The sequence below is a fragment of the Hyaena hyaena genome, unplaced genomic scaffold (genome assembly GCF_003009895.1).
Source record: "Hyaena hyaena isolate Hyena2069 unplaced genomic scaffold, ASM300989v1 scaffold_1186, whole genome shotgun sequence".
In the NCBI taxonomy this organism is placed as follows: domain Eukaryota; kingdom Metazoa; phylum Chordata; class Mammalia; order Carnivora; family Hyaenidae; genus Hyaena; species Hyaena hyaena.
In genome coordinates this window covers 126,137-142,392 of record NW_024081820.1, presented here as the reverse complement: position 1 = coordinate 142,392, position 16,256 = coordinate 126,137, and the positions used below count along the sequence as shown (strand labels likewise).

Sequence of the window (16,256 nt, the reverse complement as noted above, 5' to 3'; positions counted from 1 at the left end):
TCTGAGAGAGAGAGAGACTGCGTGAGCAGGGGAGGGTCAGAGCAAGAAGGAGACACAGAATCTGAAACAGGCTCCAGGCTCTGAGCTGGCTGTCAGCACAGAGCCCGATGTGGGGCTTGAACCCACAAACCATGAGATCATGACCTGAGCTGAAGTCAGACACTTAACCGACTGAGCCACCCAGGCACCCCTAAAGCATTTTGATCTATGTAGTAGTTTGTATTGCAGACACAATTTTCTTAGGTTTGCATATTCAAGATGTGTAAAATTTAGTGAAGCATGGTCAGGAATGCAACCATTATTTAAACTGAGACACCTACAGTATTTTCATTACTCTGTTGTCATTTATTCAATTATCCATACATTGTAAAGGCAGCATACTCTAAATGAGTAGGTCTGTCCTTTATAGAAGAGCACACTGGGTTGTCATTCACGTAGCACATGGAATCTTCTGGAATATAGCTCTGTATATAACTACTGTGGGAAATCTTCCTGAAATGACTTTACCTTCAGAATAATTTTATTGTATACAGTCAGGCTAGGTCTACAGCTGAATGTCCACATCTGGCGCACTGCTAGATGCAGCTGTCATGCTGCTGGGAGTGTAGAATGTGCAGCAGTTTTTACTATTATCTCTTCAAATGAATGTGATGTTGTTACTGTCATGTTGGATTCAACTGCTACTTACAATGTTTTCAACAAGTCTACTCTCAAATAGGATGAAGTATTGTGGCAGCAACCAGATAAAGCAGATAAAATACATGGGCGCCTGGGTGACTCAGTCGGTTAAGCATCCGACTTTGGCTCGGGTCATGATCTCGCGGTTCTTGGGTTCGAGCCCCACGTCGGGCTCTGTGCTGACAGATAGCTCAGAGCCTGGAGCCTGTTTCAGATTCTGTGTCTCCCTCTCTCTCTGTCCTTCCCCTGCTCGCTTGCTCTCTCAGAAATAAATAAAACATTTAAAAAATAAAGCAGATAAAATACGAATATATTTTTAGTAGTTTTTTTAATGCTTATTTTTTAAAGAGAGAGTGCGTGAACTGGGGAGGGGCAGAGTGAGAGAGAGAGAGAGAGAGAGAGAATCCCAATTAGGCTCCAAGCTATCAATACAGAGCCCAACGCGGGGCTTGAACCCACAAACCGTGAGATCATGACCGAAGTCAGATGCTTAATTGACTGAGCCTAGGCACCCCTTTAGCAGTTTTTTTTTTTAAAATGTGTATTTATTTGAGAGTGTGAGCATGGGAGGGGCACAGAGAAAGAGAGAATCCCAAGCAGGTTTTGTGCTCTCAACATGGAGACCGACATCGGGCTTGATCCCGCCAAATGTGAGATCATGACCTGAGCTGAAATCAAAAGTCAGATACTCATCCGACCAAGCCACCCAGGTGCCACCCAAAATATTTTTAAAGGCACATTTGAACTGTGGAAGTAATGATGACTAGATGGACCAAAATTCCAGAGAGAAATCACAAATTTTTGTGGTCATTTGAAGGGGGCGTGGCAGATTAGCAACTTGAGAAGCTTCAAATATGCAGCTAGTTCTCCTGTGACATTTGCTGAGTTTTAGGGCTGTGTAGGGCCTGGGGACCTAGTATAAAAGCTTCTGAAAGAGTGCAGTTATCTGCAGTGTCTGAGGTACTTAGGAATGAAAAGCGTCGTAGAGAAAGGTGACTGCCCAAAATAAGTAGCCAGTCTCCTCCTCAAGCCTTCTATCAAAATTTGAAGCTGCATGAGGTAGGAGGTTGAGGAGACTAGGACCTACTGAGCCCTCAGATTTAAACGCTTTAGGAGAGTGCTGCCTGAAATACAAAGGCTAAACAGGGGTAACATGAGGCTTATTTAAAATTCACTGTGGCTCTGACCCAGCTCAAACTTAAGGAACTGAAGTGATTAGCCCCTCAGACTAACAGAGGAAAGGAGAAACTCTCTGGTAGAGGGTAATGTAACCTGGAGCACACACAAATATTTACCAGGCATATGAGGGACAGGATCATATATAGACCTGCTTCATTGTATTGTGCTTTGCAGATACTGCCCTTTTAAAAAAAAAAAAAAAGTTGTTTTTTTTTTCTTTTAAAAACAAACCAGGTTTGTGGCAACCCTGTGTTGATCAAGTCTATTTGTGCCATTTTTCCCACTTTATGTCTCTGTGTCACATTTTGGTGATTCTCATATTTCTTTTTCATTAATATTATATTGAATTGCTGCAATCTCATGATAAAATTTTAACAGATGAGGAGTTGCTTCTTATGGATGAGGAAAGAAAGTGGTTCGTTGAGACGGGATCTAGTCTTGATGAAGATGTCATGAAGACTGCTGAAATGACAAAGGATTTAAATTGTTACATAGTTGACAAAGCAATGGCAGGACTTGAGAGGACTGACTCTAATTTTGAAGGAAATTCTACTGTGGGTATAATGCTATCAAACAGCATCATATGCTAAAGAGAAATCATTCATGAAAGGAAGAGTCAGTTGATGGGCCAAACTTCATTATCTTAACGAAATTGCCTCAGCCACCCCAGCCTTCAGGAAGGACCACCCTGATCAGTCAGCAGCCATCAACAGCGAGGCAAGACCCTCCACCAGCAAAAGAGATCATGACTCACTGAAGGCCCAAGTGATGGTTAGCATTTTTTTTAGCAATAAAGTATTTTAAAAATTAAGATTTGTCTTTTTTTTTTTTTTTTTTTTTTTTTTTTTTAGAAATAACAGTATTCAACACTTAATAGACTGTAGTAAAGGTTAAACACAGCATATCCATTGGGAAACAAAAAGATCATTTAACTTGCTTTATTGTGCTATTTGCTTTACTGCACTGGTCTGAAACTGAACCCATGGTATCTCTGAGTTGTGCCTGTAATCTATGAGAGACAGAACAGGTAAGAGAAGCAGACATACAGGTGCCTAGATATTAGGGTGTTTAGACAAGGATTTTGAGGGAAGTATGGTTAAGATGTTAAAATACAGGAAAAGGGGGAAGAAAACACAATTTCAGCTAGTAAGGAGAATCGGCTAACAGTCCAGTGGTGGCTCTAGAACGGAAAATACAATATCTGAAATTAAGAATTGAGTAGATGGACTTAGCACAAAATTAAACAGAACTAAAGATAGTAGACTGGAACGTGAAGAGCGAAAATACTGAACCAGAGATGGGGGACGGGAGGAGAGAGGAAACGTATGCCAGGGCCTGAGGGAGGACTTTGGTTCTTGTGGTCAGACAAGACTGAAGGCCGACTTCCTTTCCTGACGGGCGTGTTCCCTCCTGGGGGCCCATCCTGACTCCTCATCTCGCACGGGTCCCCCATTCTTCTCCTACCATCTTGTTCGTTTCCCTCATGCTCTGAATTTAGCCCAGAAGTCAATTTAGATGAAGTTTAAAAAGAGCCCACACCCTTTAGCAATACTTAAAAAAAAAAAAAAAGTCCTTTTCAAAAGGCTTGCTTTCAAAAAGTTGGGAGATAGAAAAGGCAGTTTTAAAAAATGTAAAAAAAATTATCTGATACTTCAAAAATGGATAGAATTGATATTCAATAACAGTCTAAACAAATCTATGTATAACTTAAGACCATGCTTTTGGAAATTACGTTCATGAGGGAATTGTCCATTTAAAAAAATAAGAAAACTTATTCTGTTTGCTACATAAACTAGAAAACAGACAAGTGAAAGAAAAAAATTATGACTCAGAAATAACCACTAATGAGATAGATTAATGAACACACAGATCAATGGAACAGTACAGAGAGCCAGAAGGAAGCCATCACTTACATGGTCAACTTATGACAAAGGAGGGAAGAATATACAATGGAGAAAAGGCAGTCTCCTCAATAAATGGTGTTGGAGAAATGACCACTGTCTTGCATGATCCACAAAAATAAACTCAAAATGAAAGGGCAATCTACGGAGAGAAAGAAGATACTTGCATTCAGTGTGTCCAATAGAGATTAATATCCAAAACATATAAAGAGCTTGTTCAACTCAAGGCTAAAAGAGTTGAATAATTTTAAAATGGACAGAGAATCTGAATAAACATTATTCCAAAGATATACAGATGGCCAACAGACGTATGAAAGATACTCAACATCACTAATCATCAGGGAAATGCAAATCAAAGCCAAAATGAGATACCACCTTACATCTGTAAAAAATAATATTAAAAAGACAAGAAATAACTAGTGTTGGTGAGGATGTGGAGGAAAGAAAACTTTCATGCATTGATGGTGGTAATGGAAATTGGTGCAACCACTGTGGTAAACAGTATAGAGGTTCCTCAAAAAATTAAAAGTAGAAATACCACGTGATGCAGTAATTCTATTACTGGGGATCTACCCAAAGAAAATGAAAACACGAGTTTGAAAAGATACGTGCATCTCTATGTATACTGCAGCATTTTTTTTTTTTTTTTTTTACAGTAGCCAAGATACAGAAACAACTCAAGTGTCCACAGCCAGGTGAATGGATAAAGATGTGCTATACACCTACAATGGAAGGTTACTTCCATTAATTACTCAGCTATTAAAGAAATGAGATCTTGCATTTGAAACAACATGGATGGAGCAAGAAGTTATTATGCTAAGTGAAAAAAGTCATAGATAAATACCATGTTATTTCACTTATATGTGTAATAAAAAAATAACTAGAATGATAAATACAGTAAATAAACTGGTGGCTGGCAGACAGCAGGGGGTGGGAGAGATGGACAAAATAGGTGCAAACTTCCAGTTATGAAATAAAAAAGTCCTAGGAATAAAAAGTACAGCATAAAGGGTGCCTGGATGGTTCAGTCGGTTGAGTGTCTGGCTCTTTGATTTCAGCTTGGGTCATGGTCTTGGGGTCATGGGATCAAGCCCACATTCTCTCTCTGTCTCCCTCTCCCTCTGTCCCTCTCCCCTGCTCATGCTATCTCTCTCTCTCAAAAAAGTAAGGATAAGGAATAGAGTCAATAATACTATAATAATGTATGGTGACAGATGTAACTACATTTATCATGCTGAACATACAGCATAATGTACAGAATAGTTGAATCACTGTGCTGTACACCTGAAACTAATAAAACATTGTATGTTAACTATACTTCAATTAAAACATTGTTACTCAGAAATAACTACTGATAACATTTTAGTGGATGTCTTTCCAGGATATTTTCATTGCACACACATAAATACATATTTATTTTTTTTAATGTTTTATTTATTTCTGAGAGAGACAGACACGTGTGAGCAGGGAAGGGTCAGAGAGAGGGGGCAACACAGAATCTGAAACAGGCTCCAGGCTCTGAGCTGTCAGCACAGAACCCGATGCGGGGCTCAAACCCACGAACTGCGAGATCATGACCTGAGCCGAAGTTGGACGCTTAACCGACTGAGCCACCCAGGTGCCCCCCCACATACATATTTATAATACATATTTGAACAAAACATCATATTCTGATATTTGTAATTACATTTGAAAATCGCAATATATTGAGTATATCCCCACGTCAATAAATATAAAACTCCATTTTAATAAGTGCATTTTCTTCCATTTTATGGACATACATGGTGTTGTAAGACCCAACTAGATGCTATTGGAAATTTAGGAATTTTGCAGTTTTTTGCTAAAGCATGAAACTGAGATGACTAATGTTACTTATACAAGCTTCAATGAAGAGTTCTTTCATAAATGCTCAGAAAAAACTGCTAGGTTAGGAGTTATGAATATTCTCATTTTGGACACATATCGCTTATCTGTCCTCCAGAAAAATTGTAATAATTTCTGCCTCCATCAATAACCTCAAGAATACTGCACCCTCCACCATGCTGGGGCATTTTATTCCTTTTAATACACAATGTAACTGACTGCAAAATAAACTACAGGAGTGTGTGACAAAGGAGGCAGGCTGTGAGGTGAAGGAAGGGGGCAAAGGGGAGGGGGGAGGAGAAAACGGGGGAAGTGTCATTACGCTGCACTTCTCTTGACATGCCTGCCATGGTGCCACCTTGCTATGCTGGGTGGGGACCCCAGAGCTTAGGAAACAGAAATTTTGATTCATGCAATTTTTGCCTTATACAATCACTTAAGACCCAGCCCTTGTTTTTAACTCATGCCTCCATTGAAATACTAAGTAAACAAGACAAGGCACACAATGCTTTGAAAAGTTTTTTTAAAGTCTATTTATTTCGAGAAAGCATGAGTGGGGGCGGGGCAGAGTGAGAATCCCAAGCAGGCTTCGTGCTGTCCGTGCAGAGCCAGATGTGAGGCTTGATCTCATGAACTGTGAGATAATGCCCTGGGCAGAAATCCCGAGTAGACCCTTAACTGACTGAGCCATCCAGGTGCCCCTGCATTGGAAAGCTTTAAATGTTTAAATCAGTACCTACTGTGGGCCAAGTACTAGGGGTAAAACAGTGAACATTTGAGACAAAGTTCTCCTCTTACCAAAGCTTACAGTTTAGAGGGCAAGATATGTAAATTAACAGGCAACACTGATGAGTGTGCAGACGGAGCATTCGGAACTAAGGGTGAACAGGCCAGGGTAAGGTCCAGAGAGACAGTGAAAATATGGAATAGCAAGGAATGTAGCCCAGGAAGATAGCTAAGAGTTTGAGTGTGGAAGGTCATGTAAAAAGGCTTTTTTAAGAGGAAAAAGCCAGTGGAGGACTTAAAAGTGAAATGTAATATAATTTGATTAGTACATTGGATGGGTCACCCTGGGAACAGTATGAAGAACAGATTAAAGGAAAGCAAGATATATAAACAATGTTGTTCATGGCAGTGTTGTTTATTATAAAACATCTGGAAGGGAAAATGGATTGAATACATTCATATACATATACACACATGGATGTGTATATATATGTTCATGTACATGTACATATAAATACTAAGCAGTTATTAAGAATGAAAAAGAACTATATACACTGGGGTACATCACTGGCTGGGATGCCTCCAGCTTTGCTTTTGTTTTTCAAGACTGCTTTGGCTACACAGGGCGCTTGTGTGGCTCAATCGGTTAAGCATCTGACTTGTGAGTTGAGCTCATGGTTCCTGAGATTGAGCCTCACATCAGGCTCCATGCTAACCGTGAGGAGCTTGCTTCGGAGTTTCGCTTTCCCTCTCTTTCTGCCCCTCCTCTACTTGCTGTCTCTGTCTCTCAAAATAAACTAACTAAAAAAAAGATAGCTTTGGCTATGCAGGGTCTTTCGTGGTTCCATACGCATTTTAGGATTGTTCTAGATTTGTGAAAAATGTTGTTGGTATTTTGATAGGGGTTGTGTTAAATGTGTAGATTGCTTTGGGTACTATAGACATTTTAAGAGAATCTGTTCTTCCAATCCATGAGCCTTTCTTCGTGTCATCTTCAATTTTTTTCATCAGTGTTTTACAGTTTTCATAAGACAAGTCTTTCGCCTGTTTCGTTAGGCTTGTTCCCATGTATCTTATTGTTTTTGGTGCAGTTGTAAACGTGATCCCTTAGTTTCTCTTTCTGTCACTTCATTATTGGCTTGTAAATGCACCAGATTTCTGTACGTTGCTTTTTTTCCCTGTGACTGTACTGAATTCATGTATCAGTTCTAGCAGTTTTTTGGTGGAGTCTTTCATGTTTTCTATACAGGTGTCATGTCATCTGCAAATAGTGAAAGTTGGACTTGTTCTTTGCCTATTTGTATGCCTTTTATTTCTTTTCATTGTCTGATTACTGAGGCTACAGCTTCCAGTACTATGTTAAATAATGGTAGTGAGAGTGGACATCCCTGTGCTGTTCCTGACTATAGTGGAAAGGCTCTGTGTTTCCCCAATGAGGATGGTATTAGCTGTGGGTTAATATATGGCCTTTATTATGTTGAGGTATGTTCTTCTAAACCTGCTTTGTTGAGGTTTTTTTTTTTTTTTTAATCATGAATGGATGCTGTACTTTGTCAAATGTTGTTTCTGCAGCTATTGAGATGATCATATAGTTCTCATCCTTTTTTATTTATTTAAAAAATTTTAAATGTTTATCTTTGAGAGAGACAAAGCACACACGAGTCGGGGAGGGGAACATAGGGAGATACAGAATCTGAAGCAGCCTCCAGGCTCTGAGCTGTCAGCACAGAGCCCGACTTGGGGCTTGAACCCATGAATCATGAGATCATGACCTGAGCTGATGTCAGCCCCTTAATCAGCTGAGCCACCCTGGTGCCCCTCTCATCCTTTTTAAAACTTAATGTGTATCACGTTGATCGATTTGCAAACATTGAACCGCACTTGCAACCCAGGAATAAATTCTTCTTGATTGTGATGAGTGATTTTTTTAAAATATATTGTTGGATTTGACTTGCTAGTATTTTATTGAGAATTTCTGCATGTATGTTCATCCGGGATATTGGCCTGTAGTTCTCTTTTTTAGTGGAGTCTTTATCTGGTTTTGGGTTTGAGGTAATTCTGGCCTTATAGAATAAATTTGGAAGTTTTCCTTCATTCAGAAAGCACCTCTTAGTCTACAGTCATACCACCCTGAACGCGCCCAATCTCATCTGATCTCGGAAGCTAAGCAGGGTCGGGCCTGGTTAGTACTTGGAGGGGAGAAAGAACCTCTTAAAAAACCAAACAGCACTTTATAATTCAGATACTTTGAGAGCAGCTCCATTAACTTAGATGTAAGTAAACAAACAGGTAATTAAAACCAGCCCACCCACCCCTCCTTTCTTTTGATGGTGGAAGTACCTTCTTAGAGGTAACATTAATACATCTGTGATCCAGACACCTGCAACCCCCTCTCAGGAATTCTGTGTTGTCGACTATCGCTCTTTTTACACCTGCATATTTAATCTCTCCAAACTGGGTATATTACATTAGGATTTAAACATGTTCTAGTTACCCACTACTTTAAAAATCTTTTGCCATGGGTGCGTGGATGGTTCAGTGGGTTAAGCGTCCATCTCTAGATTTTGGCTCATGTCATGACGTCATGGTTCATGAGTTCAAGCCTCACGTCAGGCTCCGCACTGACCATGTGGAGCCCACTTGTGATTCTCTCTCTCTCTCTCTCTCTCTCTCTCACATCCTCTGCCCCTCCCGCTGTGCACATGCACTCTCTCAAAACAAACTCAAAAAAAAAAACAACTATTTCCTTGACCAAATCTCTCTGTAGCTACCACGCTTTCTCCTATTCACACTAGTCTATATTGTCTTTACTTATTGTCCTTTATCGATTGCTAAACTTATCCCAACCTACCCTGCATCCTCAGCATATCATTTCCAACTAAGATTAACAATAGTCCTCGTGTTACTCTATGATATGTTCACTTTTTCAGACTTCATCATCTAACGTGACCTGTAAGTAGTATGTAAGAGAACTGACTTTACCTTCCTTCTTGAGACACCAGTTTGTCTTGTTTGGCAAAACTTCAGTCTTTCTGGTTTCCCTATCTACTAAGATTTCTTTTTTCAGCCTACCTTTAAATATAGCAGGTCTTCATGGTCATTAGCAAACATTCTCTCTCTTTTTTTAAATGTTTTATTTATTTCTGAGAGAGAGAAAGTGTGAGCAGGGGAGGGTCAGAGAGAGAGGGAGACACAGAATCTGAAATAGGCTCCAGGCTCTGAGCTGTCAGCACAGAGCCCGACGCGGGGCTCGAACCCACGAACCGCGGGATCATGACCTGAGCCAAAGTTGGACGCTTAATTGACTGAGCCCCCCAGGCGCCCCAGGAAACATTCTCTTTTCACACCATCTATTTTCTCTATGCAATTTTAGTTACCTCCAAAAGACCTACTGTAGTCTACCTACTGATCTTGTTACAATTATATCATCCCGAACACCTCCTCGGGCCCAGAAGTACAGCATATCAGCCTGTTCCTCTGGATGTCTCAGGCTCTATGAAGTTAACATGACTAAAACTGCAGCTAGTGCCTCTTTCTTCCATGATAGGCTCCTCTTTATGTTTTGTTTCTTAATAAATTAGAGTCAACCTAGTCAGTTTTTGTAAGACCAAGTAGCAAAATCTCAAGGGCTTCACTCAGCAATTAAAATCGTAACTTCCCCTCTCTCTGAAAACTGGATTTCTAATACTAAAATGTTTGGGATTTCCCAGCTTCTCTGATCAATTGGCTTCAGTGACCTTTCTAGCCTAATTACAAAAGCTCTGTAAATATCCTTCTATCCCTCACTTTCCTATGTTCCTTTCCAAATACATGCATCAAACATAAAATATTTAATTCTACATACCTCTGTGGTCTTTTTCTTTTTAGAAAACAAGGTTACTGCTTTGACTGTATGGATTTTTTAAAATAACCAATACACTTACCTTTCTGACATAAAAATATCCAAATACAGTACACTGCTGATACAGCTATTTAAAGACGTCTCAGAGGAAGCAGGATCTCCCTCTTTCATACCATCCTTAGGCCATGGTTTTCATTCTCGTGGCCACAGATGGCTCTTTCCGCTCTAGGAATGGAAAACTTGAAGGGAAAATAATGGGGAAGCCAGAAAGGTGAAGTGCAAAAGCCAAAGAGAAAAAGCCAGATAGGTCTGTTTCTAGTGATATTATTTTTGATCCTCAAGATGAGGAAAATGGCTACACTTGGTTGCAAGGAGACTGTGAGGGGTTTTATAACTGGACATATTGCTAGTGTGAGCCAAAACAGGGTTATGAGTAGGAAATGACAAGCCAGATGTCTGACTGGCTACTAACAGTATCTGCCACAACAGGCTCGAAAGCAACTCCCACAGAAATACCAATAAAGTAGTGTCAGATACTCCAGCTACTCTAAACACAATGCAATTAACGTAGAAATCATTAAGAAAATAACTGCAAACTTCAAATCATAAAGCAAATAATCATAAAGCAAAAAGCAAAATTAGAAACCCACATTGATTCAAAAAGCTGATACATTTTATACAACGTTTAGAATTAAACCAACACAGATGAAATGTGTTACACAGCTGACGAGGTTTAGAGGACTAGACTTACATGCTTGTTTTGACCACAAACACTGAAATAATGAGTTGGAGTCCACCTTAAGACAATGAAAAAAGCAATTCCACATTCGTAACATTTATAGAGTTTCTCTCTCAGTATGAATTCTCTTGTGCATAGTCAGTGAACAACTCTGACTGAAGGCTTTTCCACATTGAATACATTCATAGGGTTTTTCACCAGGGCGAGTTCTCATATGTCTCCTAAGACAAGAGGGAACACTGCAGGTTTTCCTACATTCATTACATTGATAGGATTTCTTTCCAGTATGAGTTCTCACATTTATCCTAAGGGATGAGAAACCACTACAAACTTTCCACAATCCTTGGATCCGTAGAGATTCTCTCGAGTGTGTGTTTTCTTGTGAACCTTAAGGTGTAAGCTTGTGGTAAAGGCTTTTCCACAGTCACTGCAGTCATAGAGTTTCTCCCTGGTGTGTATTCTCCTGTGCACTATACGAACTTGTGCCAAAAGATCTTGCACAATGATTACACTCATAAAAAGTTTCTCTCTGGTGTGAGTTCTCACCTGAGCCTTAAGAGATGTTTTCTGACTGAATGCTTTCCCCCACACCGATTACATTCATAGGGTTTCTCACCAGTATGAGTTCTTACATGTCTCCTTAGGGTTGAGGAATTGTTGAAGACTTTCCCACATTCTTTATATTCATATTCTCACCCATGTGACCTTTCTTGTGCAAAATAAAATTAGAATTTCTTTTTTAAAAAAATTTTTTAATGTTTTATTTATTTCTGAGAGACAGAGAGAAACAGAGTTAGCAGCAGAGGGTCAGAGAGAGAGGAGATACAGAATCTGAAGCAGGCTTCAGGCTCTGAGCTAGCTGCAGCACAGAGCCTGACATGGGGCTCGAACCCATGAACCGTGAGATCATGACCTGAGCCAAAGTCAGACACCAAACCAACTGAGCCACCCAGGAGTCCCAAATTAGAATTTCTTCTGAAAGCTTTCCCATATTGATTTAATCTATAATATTTCTTTTCACTAGGAGTAGGCTTTTGCTGCCTAAGTGATGGATAGTGACAAAAATCCTTTTATTACATTCATAGGAATTCACCACATGAAAATTGTTATATATAGGAAGCATATTATTATGTTTCAAGTGTATGCCATATTTGAAGCATACATACTTTTTGTGCTGCTTGAGTTTTTTTCAAGATGCCTATCATATGTATGACTTTTACAGAGCTTCCCACTTACACAGTTTCTTATAATTGTTTAAGACTGAATTATATTTCAAACACTCAATATCTAAGTGACCTTTGTGGCAACGTTTAATGGAGACTCTCTTGGAAAAAAACAAGTTTTGATTTAAGTTTAGAGTTCTCTACTTCATGATGGTCATAGAATCTTTCCTGACATGCTATTTTCTTTTGGGTCACTTGCCTCATATTTCTTCCTGGGATCTTGTGCTGTTTTCTGATCTTATGGCATTCTTGGTCTTCACTTAATGTGGAAGGCCATCATCCATTATGAATCTTATCATTTTCACTCTACTGGAGGATTTCTCCTTACAAATATTCTGCTTAAGAGTGGAATCTTTTGTTTTAAGTTGAATCTCCCAGATTGGATAGGTGCCTTAGAGAATTCTCTTTCTCATAGTTCTTATCTCTTCTTGACCCAACAGGGAGATCACAGTAGGCTTCCATAATTGATATTCCGCTGAGGTAAGATTTATATAGTTTTCCAACATCTCTGTAAATTCTTCGAGTAGAACCAAGCATCATCCACTCCTGGGTGAACTCCACAGCCACGTTTTAAAGGTCACTAGTCCCTATAACCACATTGTGGGAAATCAACCCACTATCCTTTCTTCCTCAGTGTTTCTCACATAGAACCAGAATCCTGTGTTGACAGAGCCCTTATGGAGGACAGTCAGTGGCTGCCATCGTGAGAGTCTAAAAGTGATATTTGCCTGCACAACAGAGCAAAGAGATCAGGTTATTTTGTTTCTTGTTTTTCTGATCCAACCAGAGCATGAATACATATCACTGGGTGTCCCCCCTGTAACCAAAGAGGCATGTTCAGGTAAAAGAAGAAATGTGGAAATAGGGCTCCATAGGTGACAAGGTAAAAAGAAAAATTGTAGACCCTCTCCACTACCTCCAGCAAGGTTTGGTCAGCTTAAAATCTTTACTAGGATTTGTAGTCACATGTGAAATAGTCATCCTTGGCCCACTTCTAGAACTGTCATCTTGGCTATTTATAGTAGTTCGTCCTGGAGACTACTTCTCCACAGTGGGTGGGACAGGCATGCATTATTATTTTTTTTTTAAAGTTTATCCATTTCTTTTGAGAGAGAAAGAACAGGGGAGGGGCAGAGAAGAGAAGGAATGAGAAACCCAAGCAGGCTCCATGCTGTCAGCATAGAGCCCAACAAGGGGCTTGATCCCATGAGCCATAAGATCATGACTTGAGCCAAAATCAAGAGTCAGACACTCAACTGACTAAGCTACTCAAGCACTCCTGGAGCACACATTATTAAAAGAAAAAAGATTACAGCTAAAGAGAACCAGCTAAACAAAGCATGGTTGTTTAATTAAATTTTGTGCATACTTTGCTACTTTTTTAGTTATCTTCTGGAATGGAAAAATATTTTTCCTGTTAAGCACAACTATTTTAGATAGGGTTACTTTCTATATGTCACTCGGGTGTTTTTAACTGGATAACACACGATTAATGACACTGATGATATGGCTGCTACTCTGCTCAGGAATTTTATTAAAGTTGTTAAAGGTAGATACATGACTTTGAAACAAACGTTCATTTGTTTACCTCCAATTCAATCTCTCTTCCCAAAGTCCATATTTTCTTGTGATAATTTATTCTACCTAGAACTTGAATGGGATCAACAAAGAAGCATGAACCATGATCCAAAATTTGGGACGAAGGTCTAAACAATGTTAATTAGATGGCATAATAATTTTCCTAAATAATTTTTACAATAGTTTTAAGATAAATTAAAAAAAAAAACAGTGTGGATACAAAAAATGAGTGCTTAGAGACTTAAGGATCACAACAAAGCATGCAATAATTTATTATGTTAATATTTTTACAAGTCTCACTTTTTGAAGATTAGATGATAACCTTCAAATGTGAGCCCTATCTCAATACAATAGAGTTAAGTTTTAATGGGAAAAATACAGAATTGGCATTTTTATTTAGAGAATCATTTTTGACAGGTAGATTCTAGGTCCTTAAACCAGAAGGGTCTGTCTCTTTTGGGTAAAGTATATAGAAATAGATTTCCATCTGATTTGTTCATTCCTGTATTTTGAGTACCTCGAACATTCCCCAGAATATGGCAGACGCTCAACAAATATTTATCGAATAAGCTGAATGAGCCCACAGCAATTAAGGTTTTGTGAAGGAGGTCCCCCCACCCGTCCCACATCCATACCCTTCTTTCAGAAGCAAAACAAGATTAGAGAGTTGTTTCCTCTTCAAAAAAGGAACTCACTTTGCCTTCTGGTTAAAGCTTTTTAAGTTAAAACTAGTACTCTAGACTCGTTCCTTAATTCCCCAAGTTTCATTTCTTTTCTAGTTACAGAACTAATAAAAACTAAATTACTTTAGGGACAAACAGGAAAAAATATCGAAATAAATGGAGACATTCATCATGGTCACGGATCCAATATTACATTGGTTTCAATTTTTCTCTGACTAGAATTGCATTGGATTTTCATTAATCTAAATATTCAACAGGGACTTCTTGAAATCACAATCTGATTTTTAACATTTTCTAGGAAAACAAAGGTACATGAATAACAAGGCTTCGCCCTATATTTCAAAGTGTGTTATAAATCTCTAGTAACTTAAGCATAATGATAATGGAGCAATAATAAAAAGTAAAACAGTAACCTCAGAGACAGAATGATGTGTAGCTAGCCATTTAGTACATGACACAGATAGCATTGTAAATTATGGCAGAAAAGGATGAACTAGTTATTAAAATGCTGTCAAGACAAATGACTGTCTGTTTGAGAAAAGCATAAATTCTACTCCACACATTTCCATTCCCAGGTGGATCAAGGACTGGAATAAGTATCTAATAGGAATTCTAGAAGAGGAAGACAGAGGAAATACAAAGGAAGCAATATTAGTGATAATGGTTGTTTTTATCCCAAGATGAAAAAAAAGATAGAAGCCCTTGATCTGCAAGTGTATATACCACATGCCACATGGAGTAAAATTTTCAAATCCATCAGATATACTGAATGTAAGCTGTAGAATATCAGGGATGATGAGTAAAAATTTAAAGTTACTAGAGAGGAAAGGCAAATACGTACAAAGAAATACCAATTATACTGACTTTTCAGCTGCAAAGATAAGTGCTAGAAGATCACATGATATCTTCAAAGTATTAAAGGAAAACAGGATCAACCTAGAATTCAGTAGTGTGTTAAAGAGTGAGAAAAATATAAAAATCACTGGCATATTTCAAAGTGACAATAGCATCCTCCATAAGAGGGGCCCCTGGGCGGCTCAATCAGTTAAGCATCTGACTTGGGCTCAGGTCATGATCTCATGGTTTGTGGCCACACTGGGCTCTGTGCTGCCAGCTCAGAGCCTGGGGCCTGCTTCGGATTCTGTGTCTCCCTCTCTTTCCACCCCTCCCCTGCTCACACTCTGTCTCTTTCTCTCAAAAATAAACATTTAAAAAATTTAAAAATAATTTAAAAATAAACACTAAAAAAAGCACTTCTGAAATAACAAAAATTTGAACACTACCTATACATTTGATATTGCAAATTTTGTAGGTGTGATAATAATTGTTTTAATTTTAATTTTTATTTTTATTATTTTTTTTAATGTTTTATTTATTTCTAGGAGAGAGAGAGAGAGACAGCGTGAGCAGGGGAGGGTCAGAGAGAGAGGGAGATACAGACTCTGAAATAGGCTCCAGGCTCTGAGCCGGCAGTCAGCACAGACCCCGACGCGGGGCTCGAACCCATGAAATGCCAGATCATGACCTGAGCCCAAGTCAGACACTCAACTGACTGAGCCACCCAGACGCCCTGCCCTAATTGTTTTAATTTTAAAGGAGTTCTTACTGGAGATAGATTCTGAAATATTTACAATATAGTGTAAAAGATCTGCTTCAAAATAGTGATGAATAAAAATATTAAAAAAAAAAAAAAGGGGGCGCCTGGGTGGCTTAGTCGGTTAAGTGTCCGACTTTCACTTAGATCATGATCTCACAGTTCGTGGGTTCGAGCCCCGCGTCGGGCTCTGTGCTGACAGCCAGCTCAGAGCCTGGAGCCTATTTCAGAGTCTGTATCTCCCTCTCTCT

At 39.0% G+C, this 16,256-nt stretch overlaps 1 pseudogene; it reads left to right on the top strand.

The window, feature by feature from the left end:
* The first annotated feature begins 1,294 nt into the window (after nucleotides 1-1,294).
* LOC120224516 overlaps nucleotides 1,295-16,256 on the top strand; it is a 28,890-nt pseudogene continuing 13,928 nt past the window's right edge.